This window comes from Dermacentor andersoni, chromosome 10 (genome assembly GCF_023375885.2).
Source record: "Dermacentor andersoni chromosome 10, qqDerAnde1_hic_scaffold, whole genome shotgun sequence".
In the NCBI taxonomy this organism is placed as follows: Eukaryota; Metazoa; Arthropoda; class Arachnida; order Ixodida; family Ixodidae; genus Dermacentor; species Dermacentor andersoni.
The window spans coordinates 109,437,612-109,453,360 of NC_092823.1; the positions used below are offsets into that span (position 1 = coordinate 109,437,612).

The window sequence follows — 15,749 nt, forward strand, 5'->3', positions numbered from 1 at the left end:
TTCGCCATTAGCCCTCAGCTATTGGTAAAAAGTTTTCGGGCTGCACCCACTTCACCTGCCTGTCACGCGACGTTACAAAACCGCAAGAACTCGCCGCGTCAAAGTGACGTGTATGCGATAAAGATGTATTAATATGCCTAACAAAACTGAATTTTCTTCGGAATAGCCGCAGGCTGCCCCGTTCCGAAAGGAATAGAAGACGGCTGCCGCGGATCGCTCAGACGCTGGCTACTCGCACCTGCCGGAGAGCATGGGTGTATTTGCGTATAATAAAACTTCTTGCGTGGCCGTGTAACGTTTTCGAGCATTTTCGGCACGTTTACCCCCTCATTCTGCCAACTCTTATTTGCTGAGGGTCCGTTTTAGCGTCATTCTTGAGCTTCCGTTGCATGCCGCCGCGATTTTCGACCAGCCACCACAAGCTAAGTAAAGGAAAGCCGACCAATCGTAACCGCCGGCACCACCCTCTTCATCTGGTTATCGACTTTCAGTGCAGTGGCTCAGCCCCATCGAATCCCTCTCCACTTGAGCGTTCTCCTCGCCTCTTGTCAGCCAATTAGATACGACAAGCCGCTCAGTGTAGGCAATGTTATTCGTTTTTCAAGCAAACAAAAGTGACCTCCTATGAACGAGGAGAGCGTTTGATTGGTCTGTTCAGACAACCCTGTGGGTGACCGCCCGGTGCTTGCGTCGGTGGTTACGCAAATTTGACGTCAGAAAATTGGAATAGAAACATATTGGAATAGTTTTACGTTATAGGGCCCGTGTATACGTTTATGGTTTATATGTGAACGTTTATAACGTTAACGTTTTAACGTTAACTGTTTTATGTTTGTAACGTTTATACTTTGTTTATACGTAAACGTGTAGAGGTGTATACGAGTGCGGCATCCCCGGTTGGATGCGCGACGTGGCGATCAATTTCGGATAGGAGCGGAACGAAAAACAAAAGATTTATGACATTAGCAAAGTAACCCCGGAGCACAAAATTAATCCGGATCCCCGACAACGGCGTTCCTTTTAGCTCACTGTGCAGTTTCTGCACGCGAACAATGAGAATTTCTAATCATCATGCAGAGCAGTATTGCGGTTGTGCATGGAGGAAAGAAACAAGATAGGGGAGGCCCTGACGTCACGTTTTTTGAAGCCGGAAATGCAGCCAAGTTGGTGTGCCATCTCTCTTTGCGCCTCCAATCAGCTCGCCGGAGAAGACAGGTGCGAGCTTCGAACTTTCATTGCTACTAGCCTCTGGAAGTGCGTGTTGCTCACGCGCGACAAAACAAAGCCTGCGAAACTTCTGTAACAGTTTTTATGGAAGCAGCCGCGCTCCTGTGTTTTTCCGTGGCGCGTCAACGACGACGAATACCCTCGCCATCGTTGCTTGACTGTGTCTGTTGCCGGCTGACACACACACGCACACAGACCCAAACACACAGTTTTCAAACTTACACACCACGCTCCAAAGTCAGCTTGTCTCGGGAACATAATTTGCTGCGAGAAATGCACTGGCTGAAAAAGCTTATCTCGGTTTCCAGAGCCTTAGAGCAGCAACGAGAGCTTCAAGAGCGTGGTTGCCATGTCAACGTTGACGTTTGCGGCACCATTCTCAGTGCTCCTTAGCGAAAAACAGCGGGTGACTTCCGTCACGCTTTCTCCAACACGTCCGTGCTGGCCCGGGCCTCTCCTACGCTTTCGTTCCTCCTTGCAGTTGCGTTATTTTTGTTTCAGCAATAAAAAACAACATGAACTAAAGGAAGAATGACTGAAATGTTAATAATAAGCAAACAGCAACTTGGAAAAAAATATATATTCTCAGAACTTACTAAACAGCAAAAAAAAAGAAAAAGAACAGTCTGTCGAGCCGGATTCGAACCAGCGACCTATGGATGTCCGCATTCGGTGCAACCTCTACAGTCCACCGCTCTACCAACTGAGCTATCGACGGAACGGGATACGCTGCCCCACCGGTTGGTCTTGAAAGTGGCCACGCGCCGAGTGACCTCGTTAAGATAAACCGAGGCGTTTCTCCTACGCCTTAAGCGGAGCCACTCCGGCTTTGCGCCTCTTTCGTTCGTGGCAAAGAATGATCGCGATTTGTACGTGTCGTTGTTCGTTTCTTGTGGCTGCTATTGTCGCGTCATTTAACAGCACGCATGCACAGTTACCTTATGTGTGAGGCGCGTTCTTGCCTCGTGTGCAGGCAAAAAAATGGAAAATATGGGAAACAGAATACAGCCTTAGATAATGCACCACTGTAGATGACAGTCTTCTGCTTAGTGCAATTAATGAAACAAATCAGTTCCTATTGCAACAAGAACCGGGAGACTCATGTACCCCGTGTCCATACGTCACGTATGGTCATACGAGATTCTGCACGAAAACCTGCATGCTTCCATAAAAATCAGTTATGACCATATAGTATCATAGCGTGAGGCCTATGGGTCTTTTTCAACCGGTTTAAGCCTAGGTATCCAAATGTCCAAGAATGTTCAAAGGCCGCGACTGGTTATACGTAGATCAGCAGGGGCCTTATAGCTTGAATGGCACCCAAATTTCTTTTACAAGGCTTTATTAACTAACAAGTTTGTATTTATACATAAATTTGTACGCCCTACAGCTAATCGCTCAGTGTTATAATGCTGGAAATGACACGCTGCACGAGTTCAATGCCCTCAGGTAGTTACATTCCGGGCTGTCCGCATTGTACCAGTGTTTTCTCCATTTCTGCATTTGTAGGTGTCCCAGTAGTCACGGCTATTTGCTCACACAGTCTACATTTTTAGCTTCCAGATTCCTACATAACGCTTATCTGTTGTTGCATTTTTTTTTGTTTTTGTTTTCTTTTTTGCTGCAGCCATACATTTCATGTAACCCTCAATAAAACGCATTCAGCCAGCTTACAGAAAACTTAATAAAGCCTCCATGCAAGCTATGTAGCTTGTCTGTGTAGCCCTTGGCATTGTCGTTCTACACATTTCTGTCAACTAGTACATGCTTATGAACTTTCTGCAGCCATAACAGGCTGTTTGGAAGTCTGCGGATCAAAACAAAATGGACTTCTAGCAAAAGGTATTTAAGCAGTTTGATAATCGGCCACGGCAGCCACATCCTTATGCAAGCGAAATTAAAAGGTTTGCGTAAATACATTTAGGTGCACGTTACAGAAGCTCGAGTTGTCAAAGTTATGCGAGAGCAGCCCCATACGGCGTCCCACGTAAACCGCCGTATACAATTAAGGGAGGCTACACTCCATAAAAAATGTACTAGTGAACAGTTGCTGTACGTAGTCAGCTTATACAGACTTCATATTGCCAAAAGCACAATTCTATCAGGAAAGCAGGACGGCTTTGAGGAACCCTATGAAAACAAAGTGGACTTTCTAAATTTGGTTCTGTGTTTGATTCGGTGCACTCCATGAGGCCGTCGAGGCTTCTAAAATGAAGCGAAGTGAAACTTGAAGTTGGAATTTGAGCAACACCCAGTTGCACAAACATTGGGTTTTGCGTCTGCTTACGTCGGTCCGAACCTCTGCTACGAGATGGCGGGAGAACCTTGGGCTGCAGTAAGGAGAAAGCGGCGTTTATGTATTTCTATAATATTCCAAACTTTACTGCGATCAAATGGCCTAAGCAGTAACGTCATTCCAAGGAAACTAAGCTCACTGCGATACTGAAGGATAAATGTGCCCACATATATATCGCTACGTAATGTACATTAACGAATACTAAAAGCGTATAAGTATGAATATCGAAGATGGTTGCCACGTCTGGATATTCGTCTACTTTTCATCAGTGAACTCGAATTTCAGAGAATGCCAACTCGGTGAACAACAAGTACTTCTTACTGGTATGCGGTATCTCCCTGCTTACCTGAAAGCAGCGTGAGAGCTTGTCCTCGATGATGATGGTCCTAACCCTCCGTTCGGATGACCAGGCTTGTGACACCCTGGTTTCAAGAGCGACAACGTGTTCACCCAGAAAAGTCACATTTTTTTGGCGTGTGAGTAAGACCTCCAACCTTCGGCTAGAGCGATACCGTTTTGCGACAGTTCGGAAGTCTCTCAAGAAAGCAGCTTTCTTATTCCTTTTTTTATATTGCCTTGTTTCTCGACTTTTCATTTTAATCATGTTCAGCCAGCGCTTCCTTTATTGTGCGAAGTCTGTAAGTTCGTAGCCGAACCGTAGCGACCGCTTAAAAATAAGCTAATTCAAATGATCTTGATTTCAGTAATACGCTGTCGTGTCGCGCCGCGTTAATGTTCAAGACGACATAGGAACGCCACGCGTGGCAGTGAACAGTGCTTAACGGACATCAACTTTAATGCAAGATAGGTGATAGTTTAAGCTTACTTGACTCCTAATTTACGCACACACTGCAAATGGTATCAGGAATACAGACAAAAAGCCTTGCATATTGGTTCGAATAACATACAAAACAATATGAACTGGGTTACTTCTTTCTTATTCAAACTGTTTCGGTGGATCGCCTGAAAACGCATAAATTACTTCCACAACAAATTGCAATATCCAGGAGACCAATTTAAAAAATGCACAACGAAAGTTTGTAAATTAGATGCGTATATCCGTAGGCGGCCGAGTATGCTATTTGTTCATGATAATTCAAAAGCTTTAGGATGCTACTCAATGGAATACTATAAGCTATTTCTTATCTTCAAGGCTTGTTCTCTGATGGGACTAGGAAAAACCGTTTCACATATTTGTTATGGTAAAATCCTCGAAGACTATGTGTCACAATGTCTAGTCAGTAAAGTGGCACTTACCATACAAATAGGACCAGCGATGTCAGGGTCGTTATTCCAAACAGGAAAGCATAGATCACCCAGGAAACTGAAAAATATTTCAGAGCAGTCCTAGTAAAACGCCACATCTTTTGTACTAAAACGAATGCTTCAATGAACAAAAATGCTGCCTCTCCCGTAATCGAGAGTAGATGTAAGCATGAAATGGTAACCGGCAAAGCAGATTGGGTGGAGATCATACTAGCAACAATCTTAAAATGGCTGTAGTACATGTTCGCAACAGCACACCTCACAACACCGCACCGCACCACACCGCACCACGCCATACTGTGCACAGGACCATAATGTAGCTGACCAGCTAGAAGAAGTAATCCGGCTGAAGGCCGCACTACAGGTAGCGAAAGACGCCAGTAAGACAGAGCGCACTGCCTAGCTAGATGAGGAATGAATCGAATCTGGGGTTTTAGGTGCCGAAACCACAATGTGACTATGAGGCACGCCGTAGAGGGGAACTCCGAATTATTTTGACAACCAGGGGGTCTACAACGTGCCTCCAGTGCACGGGGTACAGGCGTTTTTTCATTTCGCCTCCACCGAAATTTCGATCGCGCCACCCCGTTATTAGCAGCGCAACACCACAACCGCTAAGCCACCGTGGCGGGTAAAAGCGCCTGAAGGAGACACCACGCAGCGTGGCGCCATCTCACGAGACGACGCAAAACCCGTGCCGTGGAACTCACGGACCGCAGGCGTTCAGCGCTCAGCGCCAAGACATTACAATGAAGTGTGTGGTGCCCTGTCTCTGCGTTTTGAACGTTGCTATTGGGTATGACAAATAAACCTTCGGCGTGTTAGAAGTTGCAGCTTGAGTGATATTGTGAACAAACGTTAGGAAAAACTCGGAAGCAATTTTTTTTTGTAACTTCCTTGGGCAGTAACTAGCGTATGTAATGTGGTCCTGTACAAAGGTTTCGGGGCCAGAGACCACATTTTTTTTTAAGTTTTGACTTGTTACCCGGATGATCTCGTTTTGTTCTCGCAACTTGCCCGGGTGTTCTCGTTGCCGGACGACTAGCCGCTCGATACACTTTGCGTGTGTTCGCGGGCTTTTTTCACTCTCGGCAAAATGCTTTATTAAGCACGTATTGAGCTACAGAAACCTGTGTCGGGCGGGAATTTTTCATGACGCTCTGCAATTTTCTCATTGACACTTTTAATCTACGATATTTGAGAAGTTCATTATTTAGACTAATTATGTGATAAGGGAGAATTCAAAAGCTAATCTGATTATCTTCAAGCGACGGCAAACAACATTACCTTAGTTCTGTTCAGCTACGTGGCTTTGCGTTTCTTTAAATCTCGGTGCATGACACCCTGCACATGCAGGCAACTTATGAACGTTATGCACCTTCCTCGCTAGGTGCTCAATCCCGTAGGAGGCCCTATGTGACGCCCTACTAGTATGCGCTCAGTCCGCAACAATACCCAGCTCTAAACTCAGACTAACCACGACGCATAACGGATTTCTGCACCTTCGCAATCATTGGGCGAGGTGCTTCCCTGCCGATAGGTGGACTTGCCCGGTGGACACCAGAGGCAGAAGGGGGAGCCGTGCTGCTCGGTGTAGGAGCCGAAGTCGCAGGGGATGCAGCTGCGGAACTCGCCGCCAGGGCTGAAGGAGCCGGGCCGGCAGACGTCTGCAAGACGTAGCAATGCTTGAATGATCGGTTCCTCTTGCTGTTAGCACATCGCGGACTAATCGGTTGTCTGTTTTGAAAGCTTGCGGGCCTTGATGCTTCTTTCCAAAAAAAAACGAAAGAAAAATGGCCATTTGGGGCACGTTCTCGCTTTCTACAGACATTGACTGGAGTTTTGCGTAAGCGGGACGCAAGTGGGCAACTGAGAACACAGACAGCCGCTACTTGTGCTTTGTTCCTTCCTCCCTGTTTCCGCAATGCCCCAGTAAAGGTACACGACCGTCTGCCCCAGACCATCAAACTTTCCACCTATCTTTACGCTTGGACGGTGCTTACACGCCCGCACGATGGACTTTATTGGTACCTTTCGGAAAACCTCGTAGGGGGAAATTTTTCCGTAGCATACGCTACCCGCCCCGTCGTAGGTACAAGTACCGCTCTGAGACATAATCACAAATCTATCGTCTTCCCGCAATCAGCAAAGGACGAGCGTATGTGTTCCACTAAACGGGCCTCAACGATAGGTGCGATGAAACACGTTACACAAACGTTGACGGCTCGTCAACGGTTCCTGCCTCCCGGAGCATTGCCGATTCCTTTGCCAGTTTCTGTGACTTTCGCTCCGAGCCTGTGACGACATGCGAGTTTACTCACAGCAGCGCCGGTCGTTCATGACATATCCCACGCGACATCCGGTTCCGTTCCTGTCGCTCTCGAACACTGGAAGACAGAACGAAAACTTTTTATGACCACTCATTTTTAAGTGCATTTGTGCACACGTAAAGTACAAAGTATGGGATACAGGTGAATGCACCGAGAAGTCTCAAACTGAACCTCGGCAGTGTTATGCGTGGTCTCGCCAATGCACTTAAGTGCACTTTCATTCGTGTTGTTGGTATTAAAGGACATTAAGTCTGATATCACCATTCATTCATCTAGTGCGAATGCTCGCAATCCTATACCGATCGAAACTCTCCCGTACATTCCTAACTGCACTGTTAAAGACAACTGTTCAAAATTCTCGACAACGATAACATCGGTCATTAAGTTTATGATCGCACATGGTGTTTACACATGTATGTTTGTGTTCACGTGCATGCGTGTGCGTTTATGTGCGTGTGTTATTAGTTGTGCGCAAGCGTGCACGTCCGTCGTCTATTTGCGTGTGCGCGCAATTTGGACATGCATGCGTTTGCGTGCGTGTGCGAACCACACATGCTTGGGACGTTCGAATGCACTCTCGCACGAGAAAGAAATGAAGGTGGTATTTGTTACGGAAATGCAATGCGCGTTATCACCGACCCCCACCTTGGATCTCGTGACGAGCTATGATGAACACCTCGCGACGTGGCAGCCGGACGTACCCCGAGCACTCGTAGTGGCCGCTCAGCACGGCCGTGACCTTGGGAAACCGGAGGCGACCCGTGCTGCTTGACGAGACGAGACGTGGCCATGATTACGGCGACTGCACTCAGCATTTTCTGCACTTCGTATCTGCCAACCGACTCTTGTTTGTACTTTGAGTTGCTTCGACGCTTTAATAAATTAAAATAGCGAAATGTATATCTGTATACATACATCTCTCCAGTTTATTCCTCCGTCTGTTTTATCTGTCATCTGTCCGTTCATCAGCCAATCTACCCCATACCCCGTGCCTCACCTGTCTGACAGCAGCGCCTGGCTGAGCCATGCCGTGCCGCCAGCCTGGTCCCTCCAGCGAGCCCGTCTAACCATTACGCCGTCCTTGGCCGCGCAAGGCATCACCAGAGAGTCGTGCAGTCTGACGCGGTGCACCTGAAGTCTCTTGGCGACCAGTTTTGTGCTTCTACAGCAGCGAAAAGCGGATAACACCAGGAGAAGCAAGAGGCTGGAGGCCCGGAGCATCACTTGATCTTCTTCTTCATCGTCGCCCCAAATTTTTACACGAGGCGTACTACAAAAAGACAGCAAAAAGCGTCCTTTAAAAGCATGCCTCCCTGTTTGATGCAGGTACTACAGCAATGGATTACAGCACTTTTGGGCGGTTATTCAGCTTATAAAGTCATCTGGGACATTCTCATTTAGTCTGACTTACCTAAACATCTTGCGCGTAATGTCCTTAGTACCAGGACACAGCCACAACACAAGGTGACTGCCCGCTGTAGACACGGGTAACGGGCGCTTACGACATGTTTCAGAGCAGTCATTTCGAAATCCCCAGGTGTAGGTTACAACTGGTGTCAGTGCCGAAGACTACGAAGACAATCTTCCTCCGCCCGGGAAAGGTCGGAGCGAGGAAAGCAGACACCAGGGGGAGGAAGACTCACGACATACCGCTGACCTATCAACTTAATATTTTAAAACATGTTTACCATAACAATTTTCAACCGAGAGCTGTTCTGCTTGTTTGGATTAACGCGAGCAGTCAAACGCGACCGCAAGCAGCTCGCCACCGACGTTATTGCAGCGGTTCCTTTTGTTCTACGAGATTAGCAGCGAGATGAATTAGTCGCAGAAAGTACTCTTCGCACCCGCTCATCGCATATATCTTTTTTAGCCTGCTTTTGCGCAAAGTTGTCCCATAGCCTTGCCGTCATTTCTTACTTTGTTGGACTGAAAGACTTTCCACACTTGCGATAGCAAGGCCTTGTCCGGTTCAAGCGCAGTGATTGCTGAAGAAACTGGTGTCAGCAGGTCCAAACAACTGCGCATGCCATTTTTTAAAGGTAAACTTTGTCCGAGACTGCTTGTAGTGTATATTTGTTGACCCCAAGATCTCCCATCAATAGTACCTCTTGGAGTATTTTCTGGTTGTTGAGGAGGCTTTGTTGCATCTTGTCTTGCTGGGCGAGCTCAGCGTTGATAAATTTTCCTTGCCGTATGCAATGCAGCAAGAAAAAATGGGAGTGTGCTTCACGTACTTGACCAACTGTTTTGACCTCTCCTAAATCTATATCCCCATTTTTCGTCGCATGGCGTCAAAGAACAGAAGTTTGAGCCGATGCGCTTGCGTACTCCATGGAATTGCTAAGTGCGCAAAATTTTCACAAGCAATCTGGCATGCTGCTTGTATTTTACTCGATCTTCCCTTAATAAAGCAGCTACTTTGTGCGGTTCCATGGATTCAATGACATTCGTGGTCTCGCTGTTGATTTAGGTCGCAGTGTGCAGATGCATACCTGTTTCAAATGGCGTCCAGAAAACAGTTTGTCGTTTAGCTACCACTTTGTTCACTATTAACACTGTTGGAATGCTTTCCTCCAGTCAGAAAACACTCCAAGGCGCGTCTAGTTTGTCAGAGTCTCCTCCACGTTAAATATTATTGGCTTCTATTACGCGTCAAGCAGCCGGACACTCAAAACGTACCGGCTCGGTGCTATGAGCGAAGGCCGAAGTATCTTGAATGCATCAAGCCAGTGTTCATATTCCGATAAACAAGGTCGTCGCACTTTGATGTATACGGAGCCATGCCCAAGGCTTTATCAGTGTTCCGTTGTGCTTCAGGCGTGATGCTGTCGGCAAAAACCGCGACATTTTGAGGACATTTAATGCGCTTGCATTGTGACTGTCAAAATTGAAAAAGAAAGTATGTGTTTGTGTGTGCGCGCTCGCGTGCGTGTGTGCCTGTGGGGGTAAAGTGTGGGTAGCATGCCACGTGGCAGATGTACAGAGGGGATGGGAGAGCTTACAAGATCGCTGTATATATATATATATATATATATATACATATATATATAAACGAGAAGAGAGGGGGTTAACGGAGGGTCCCGATTTTTATTAGTCATAACATGAGAAGCCAACAAACACTGACACCAAGGACAACACAGGGGAAATTACTTGTGCCTAAAGAATGAAATTCTGGTGCCAGTGTTTGTTGGCTTCTCATGGTATATATATATATGTAAGTATATATATATATATATATATATATATATATATATATATATATATATATAATCATACCACTAGAGTCCAACAAACATTGGCACCTTGCACAACATAGGGGAAATTGCTTCTACTAACTAAATGGAGTAAAGAAATTATAAATTAATCGAAATCAAAGTGGATGAAAAAACAACATGCCGTAGGTGGGGAACGATCCCAACGTCTTAGCATTACGCGTGTGATGCTCTATGTTGTTCTTGGTGTCAATGTTTGTTGGTTCCTTATGATAGCAATAACAAAAAAAGTGAACGTGGTTTCATTCGCGAATCTGGGAGCTCAATGAGATGCAACGTAGCGCTATCGCGTTTGTCTATCATTTACCGCTAACTCGCCGCATTTTTTTTTTTTTTGCTCAAATACTCTCACTGAGAGTTTTTGAGTACCTAGTCTTGCCTAGTTGTGCCTTAGCCCTTACTTGATGAGTCCGCCGATGAGCTCCCACATCGTTCGTTCTTCAGGCGCATAGCCATATCTGTCGATTACATTTTTCGGGGCACATTATGCAGGACAAGAGAGGCCATGTCAGGGATGTGGCGTCGACGAAGCTGCGCAACGCACCTCAGTTCTTGCAGAACGCTTGCAGCTTCTTGCTCGCAGTCGGCGCGTCGCACAGGTTAAATGTTTCCCTACGTGCGGCATTGGACGAACCATAGCGAGAGTTTCGATGATCGTACTACGGAGACGTATTGTTCCCCTACTTTCCGGGTAAATAATTTGAGAGACATTGAAACGGGAGAAGCCCAACGATCAACTTGAAAGTGAAAACTGAAGTCCCTCGGCGGAGTTTTGAGCTAGGCTTAATATCACGACGAGAAATCGAAACGAGAAGTTTACGCGAATGACGGGATAGCGTATAATTCTATCCGGAACATTTGATATTTTATTTTGCAATTTAACCCTAATAAAAAGCGATAAAAGAAATGGTTCTTAGATTTTGCAATACTTGTTTTGTTTCATTTTTGTTCTTTTTTTTCGACCACTGTCATCATTTATTCCCACCACCGCGTTTTCGTACCATTTAAAAAAGTACAGTTGAGCAGCATATAAATTTCAGGCATTTTTGCCTCGCTTTCAAGATGTCCTATTAAAGGAAGTGGGGTAGTGTTCAGGAGCGTTATCATTTAATGTTTATGTTAGAGTGGCCCTTAATGCTGTTTAGATATAAAAAGAAAATTTACACTCTACCCAGAGAAAGCTCAAAGGCTGTTAGAGATAGCGTATGGTAACTGCGCCTGCATACGTTTGGCTACATTAGCACCGGTCACTGTCTGCATCTTCGACTATCTAAGCATATTGCTAGCACGCGCCGTAGGTCTCCTGTGTGTCACCAAGGTAGAAGTGTGCGCATACATGAAACTTTCGAATACCGAATGGAATAGTCCCTGTTCGTAAAGGCGAATATCTTCCGAATACTTTTGCATATTTCAGAAATTCAATTAAACGTAAAACTGGACCAAAAGTGCGGTAAATTTTAACCCCAGTGGACACACTATAGACATAAAGCATGAGAACCTGCGTAATGGAAGCAGGCTGTGTCGCTTAGGTAACCGTACTTTACATGCTATACAGCGATCATTCGCACACCCTAATGAGTCCTAACTGTGTGTGTGAAGAAACTACTTGTTTGCTCCTAAGGCTCCGTTGGTGCTTTTAATAAAAAAGTCGCCATCTCGGCCTTGCGAAAGTGAATTTCTAGCGAAGCGGTTGTAAACTGCCACTACAACGGCTGTGGGGGTATGCAAAGCTTTATAGCTATAGAGTAGTGGTAGCAGTGCTATTTTAGAGTAATGGTAGCGATGACAGTAATTTTGATAGCAACAACACTGAATTAGTTGCTAGGCTGGTTATCTTGTACACGAAAGCCCAGAGACGTCGCACTCCACGTCGCAAGCTGACGTCGCCGCGTCAGTTTGCGCAACAGTAATCTTTAACGGGAAATGCACGCAGGCAATACGTACTTCGCATTGCTATCACGAGCGCCTTATCATCAATTGTGTGGTTCGGAGACTCGTTTTGAGCCTGGTCTTTACTGAAACGAATGCTTTTCTGTATGTTGTGAGCGTGATTCCAAAGAATAAATGCCCTGTTCGCCTCACTTGGCTCAGTGCTTGTAGCCTCTGCCTTGCGGAGGCATAAGCCGTTGCATTTTTTTGCTTTCTTACCAGAATAAGAGTGCTTTCGGGGTTATGAGCCATTGATGATGATAGTTTTTTGTCGACAGAAGCGAAAGAATCCCGGGATCCCAGCCATAAACAACTTCGCTGTAATAACGCTTTATAACGTACTATATAATGACAAAAACTGGCTCTTCATTACTCTTCATTATTCTAAAATTAGCAGCCGTGGTAGCTCAATGTCTATGGTGTTGGGTTGCTAAGAACGAGGTTGCGGGATCGAATCTCGGCGGCTGCATTTCGATGAGGGCGAAATGCGAAAGCACCCGTGTACTTGGATTTCGGTGCACGTTGACGAACCGCAGCTGGCCCCAATTTCCGATGTTTACATAGCTTATATATATATATATATATATATAAGCTATGTGATTCGGCATTGCCTTTTCGTCCTTTAGAGCCATAATATATGAGAGGGATCGCATGAAAAAGATGCGATGGCTATCTTTGAGGACACAATTTCCGTAATACGCGCGAGTGCTTAGTAGAGAACAGAACGAACACAACCGAAAAGAAAAGTTCGGTTATCATCCTCTTTCTCGAAAAAGAAGGAGAAAACAGGCTAACGCCGCAATACGAGCTCGTGGAAGTAAGAGATGAGTTGATGTTTGAAAGTTCAATGTGATATATCCCATGACACAGGACTAGGCCAGACACTTTCCTCGATGAAGACAGGAAAGAGATAAACAGATACTTTCGTTGTGAAGATGGTTATTTCCATTTAGGTTAACGCCTCCTCTTTGCTCAGTGGGACCTTAAAAGATGCTTAATCCCTGTTTGGATCACTTTCTCAGTGAGCGCCTGTGTACCACCGATGCTCCTGATAAGCGAAAAATTTCCCTAATCCCGAGAAAAAACAAGTTCAATGTGTAACAATAAAAATAATACGCATAGGTATCCACCAAAGCACGGAGAAGGAGTACCTCGCTTCACAGCCAGCTCACACAGCTCACGCGAACTGTTCGGGCAGTCCAACACACTTGCTGTTCTTGGCTTATATCCACGTATCATATATAGCCCAGTCTACATGAAAAAGTACCGTTACATATTTTATTAGTTTGCTGCTTCTTCTTGTTCCTTGTGTACTAGTGTTTTTATATTCGCTAAAAGAAAAAAAAAGAGAGAAATTTCAGCGGAGCACGGCTACTCAGCTTGCTTCGTTTCACTGCGTCTTCTGTATCGCGCTACTCCCAGTCTTGCTATGAAATATCGTTCCTGAACAGTCGAGCCTATTAAAAAAGAAAAAAAGGCCTGAAAAAATTTGTTTAGTGGAGGTGCTGGGTATCGATCCCAGTACCTCTCGCATGCTAAGCGAGCGCTCTACCATCTGAGCTACACCCCCGACGGAGAACCAGCGCATCAGAACTCCATTTCATCCGTAGGCATTCGACGTGAAACTAGGCCGTACGACGGGACCGAAGATTCCGGCGGTAACCGGTTGCTCTGGCAACCTTCCCTCGCATTCTAACGAGCCAGCGTCAGCCAGTGTACAATGCCTAGGCTGGAGAGTAAGGTTTTCGTTTCGATTAAATCAGCGCTGTTGCCTCTTCGCGCTTCCATCTGGGTATTCGTCTGTTAATTAAGTCGACATGACTGGACCTTCAGGGTCACATTATTTCGCACTACAATATTGGCGGTGGCAACCTATAGAATGTAGTCCCAAGTACACCGTTGTCCAACTCAATGACTATTTGTATACAGAAATGGACAAAAAGATACATTTTGCATTTTGGGTCTTGCGAGCCAAACTACTGTCAGTTCGCGCTGCTTAATACAATAACGCTAGGCTCGCACACTGATGAGCCATTCGCACCGCGTAGCCTACCCGGCTTACACACTAATCGGGTATTTCCAAAAGGTTCCACAAGGATACCATTCCTCCTCTGTCCCTAAGTAGCCACTCGGGTACCTTGCCTCTAGTCAGTTTCAGTATTAACTCAAAAGTTATTACCTAACGTATTCATCTCGTATATAAAGTCAAATACATTGGAAACTCTATAGAAGCGGTTTAGGTGCATTATTGCCGTAAATCTTTCGTGAAAATTTCCGCTGATTTAGCGTCGACCATAGTGCCATCACAGACGATGAATAGCAGCGACGGGTTTCATATAGCGATGATAGTTTCCTGCGCATAGGCGCAGAGGCTGCCTTCATCATCTAACCGAGGTACTTGAAGAACATGTATTTTCAGGTTCGTCACGTACCAGTCGCTGTATGCTGTCGGCAAGGTAGTTAAAAACCACGAACATGAAGTCTACTGACTCGATTTATTCCTCCACCCACACGCTGTCTGGCAAAGCATGTGTGTGCCATACGCAAGCACAATATTCGTGTCTGATTTTCCTCCAGTATGAAACACTGACCAGCGCCAATAGTCAGTAACGCTGAAAATCAGACAGCGTTTGCTTTACGACACCCGTCGTTTGTTGTCTCTTTGTTCTAAACATTACAGAGGAGGTTTGCGAGATTCAAAGCAAAACTATAGAAAAACAACTTATAGAGGTGCAGCATATCAATCGCAGTATACCTCTCGCGTACAAAGGGATTCCATCTGAGTTACCTCCCCGCCGAGGGCGACTTGTTACAGGATTCCTCAAATAGTGCACCACGTTTAATGTGAAACCCGGACGAAGAAAGGAGAGGGAAACAGCAGCAAAAACCGGTTGTCGCTGCTGTTTCTCTTTTCCTTTGTTTCTTCTCATTTCACGCTAAAAGGGATGCAATCTGGCTGTCGCGAGGATCAATGAAGTTTCGTCAATTGAATTAAACAAGCGAAACTCTTAACTCTCCGTTTTACATTGCGTTTCCGCAATCCACGACACAACGTTCTCCGCTGGCGCTAACAAGAATAAACAGAGCAAAACGTATTCTAGCTTTAGTAACTTTGGCAAACAGCTTCAGTTATACTATTACCTTCGCTTACATGAACTCGACGCGAGCTGGTCGCGTTTCGGAATTCGACTACACCGGAGCCGATCCGACAGTGTCCTCAGGCTGCATGCCAAGCTGGTTGAATGAGTCAGTCCACCACTTGGAAGCGGCTTGACCAAGCTCGCCTCGACATTTGGAGGGCGGCGAAATGCAAAAAGACGCCCGCGTACCGTAAATAACGTGCGCGTTTAAGAAGCCCCACGTGGTCAAAATTGAATCCTGAGTCCACCACTACGGCGTGTCTTATAATCATCACCGTTTTGGCAC

The 15,749-nt window shown here is 45.8% G+C and overlaps 1 long non-coding RNA gene and 2 other non-coding genes across 5 annotated transcripts in view; all 3 read right to left on the reverse strand.

The window, feature by feature from the left end:
- The window catches only part of LOC129387940 (uncharacterized), a 42,639-nt gene extending 35,462 nt beyond the window's left edge, over nt 1–7,177 (reverse strand). Inside the window, exons 1-4 of one of the 3 annotated variants that reach the window (XR_011890627.1) lie at nt 7,111–7,177; nt 4,781–4,847; nt 3,870–3,945; nt 3,514–3,557 (exon numbers count right to left, since the gene is read on the reverse strand). This is a non-coding gene — a long non-coding RNA (uncharacterized lncRNA). Of the gene's footprint in view, nt 1–3,513; nt 3,558–3,869; nt 3,946–4,780; nt 4,848–6,291; nt 6,553–7,110 lie in introns of those variants that run through there. The other 2 variants (XR_011890625.1, XR_011890626.1) reach the window with 2 other exon arrangements.
- Nucleotides 1,853–1,945, reverse strand: TRNAY-GUA (transfer RNA tyrosine (anticodon GUA)). The gene is made up of 2 exons: nt 1,909–1,945; nt 1,853–1,888 (listed from the first exon to the last, which is right to left on the reverse strand). It is a non-coding gene; the product is annotated as a tRNA-Tyr (tRNA).
- A 6,643-nt stretch (nt 7,178–13,820) lies between the features above and the next one.
- TRNAA-AGC (transfer RNA alanine (anticodon AGC)) lies at nt 13,821–13,893 on the reverse strand. The gene has a single exon. It is a non-coding gene; the product is annotated as a tRNA-Ala (tRNA).
- Nucleotides 13,894–15,749: the final 1,856 nt, after the last annotated feature.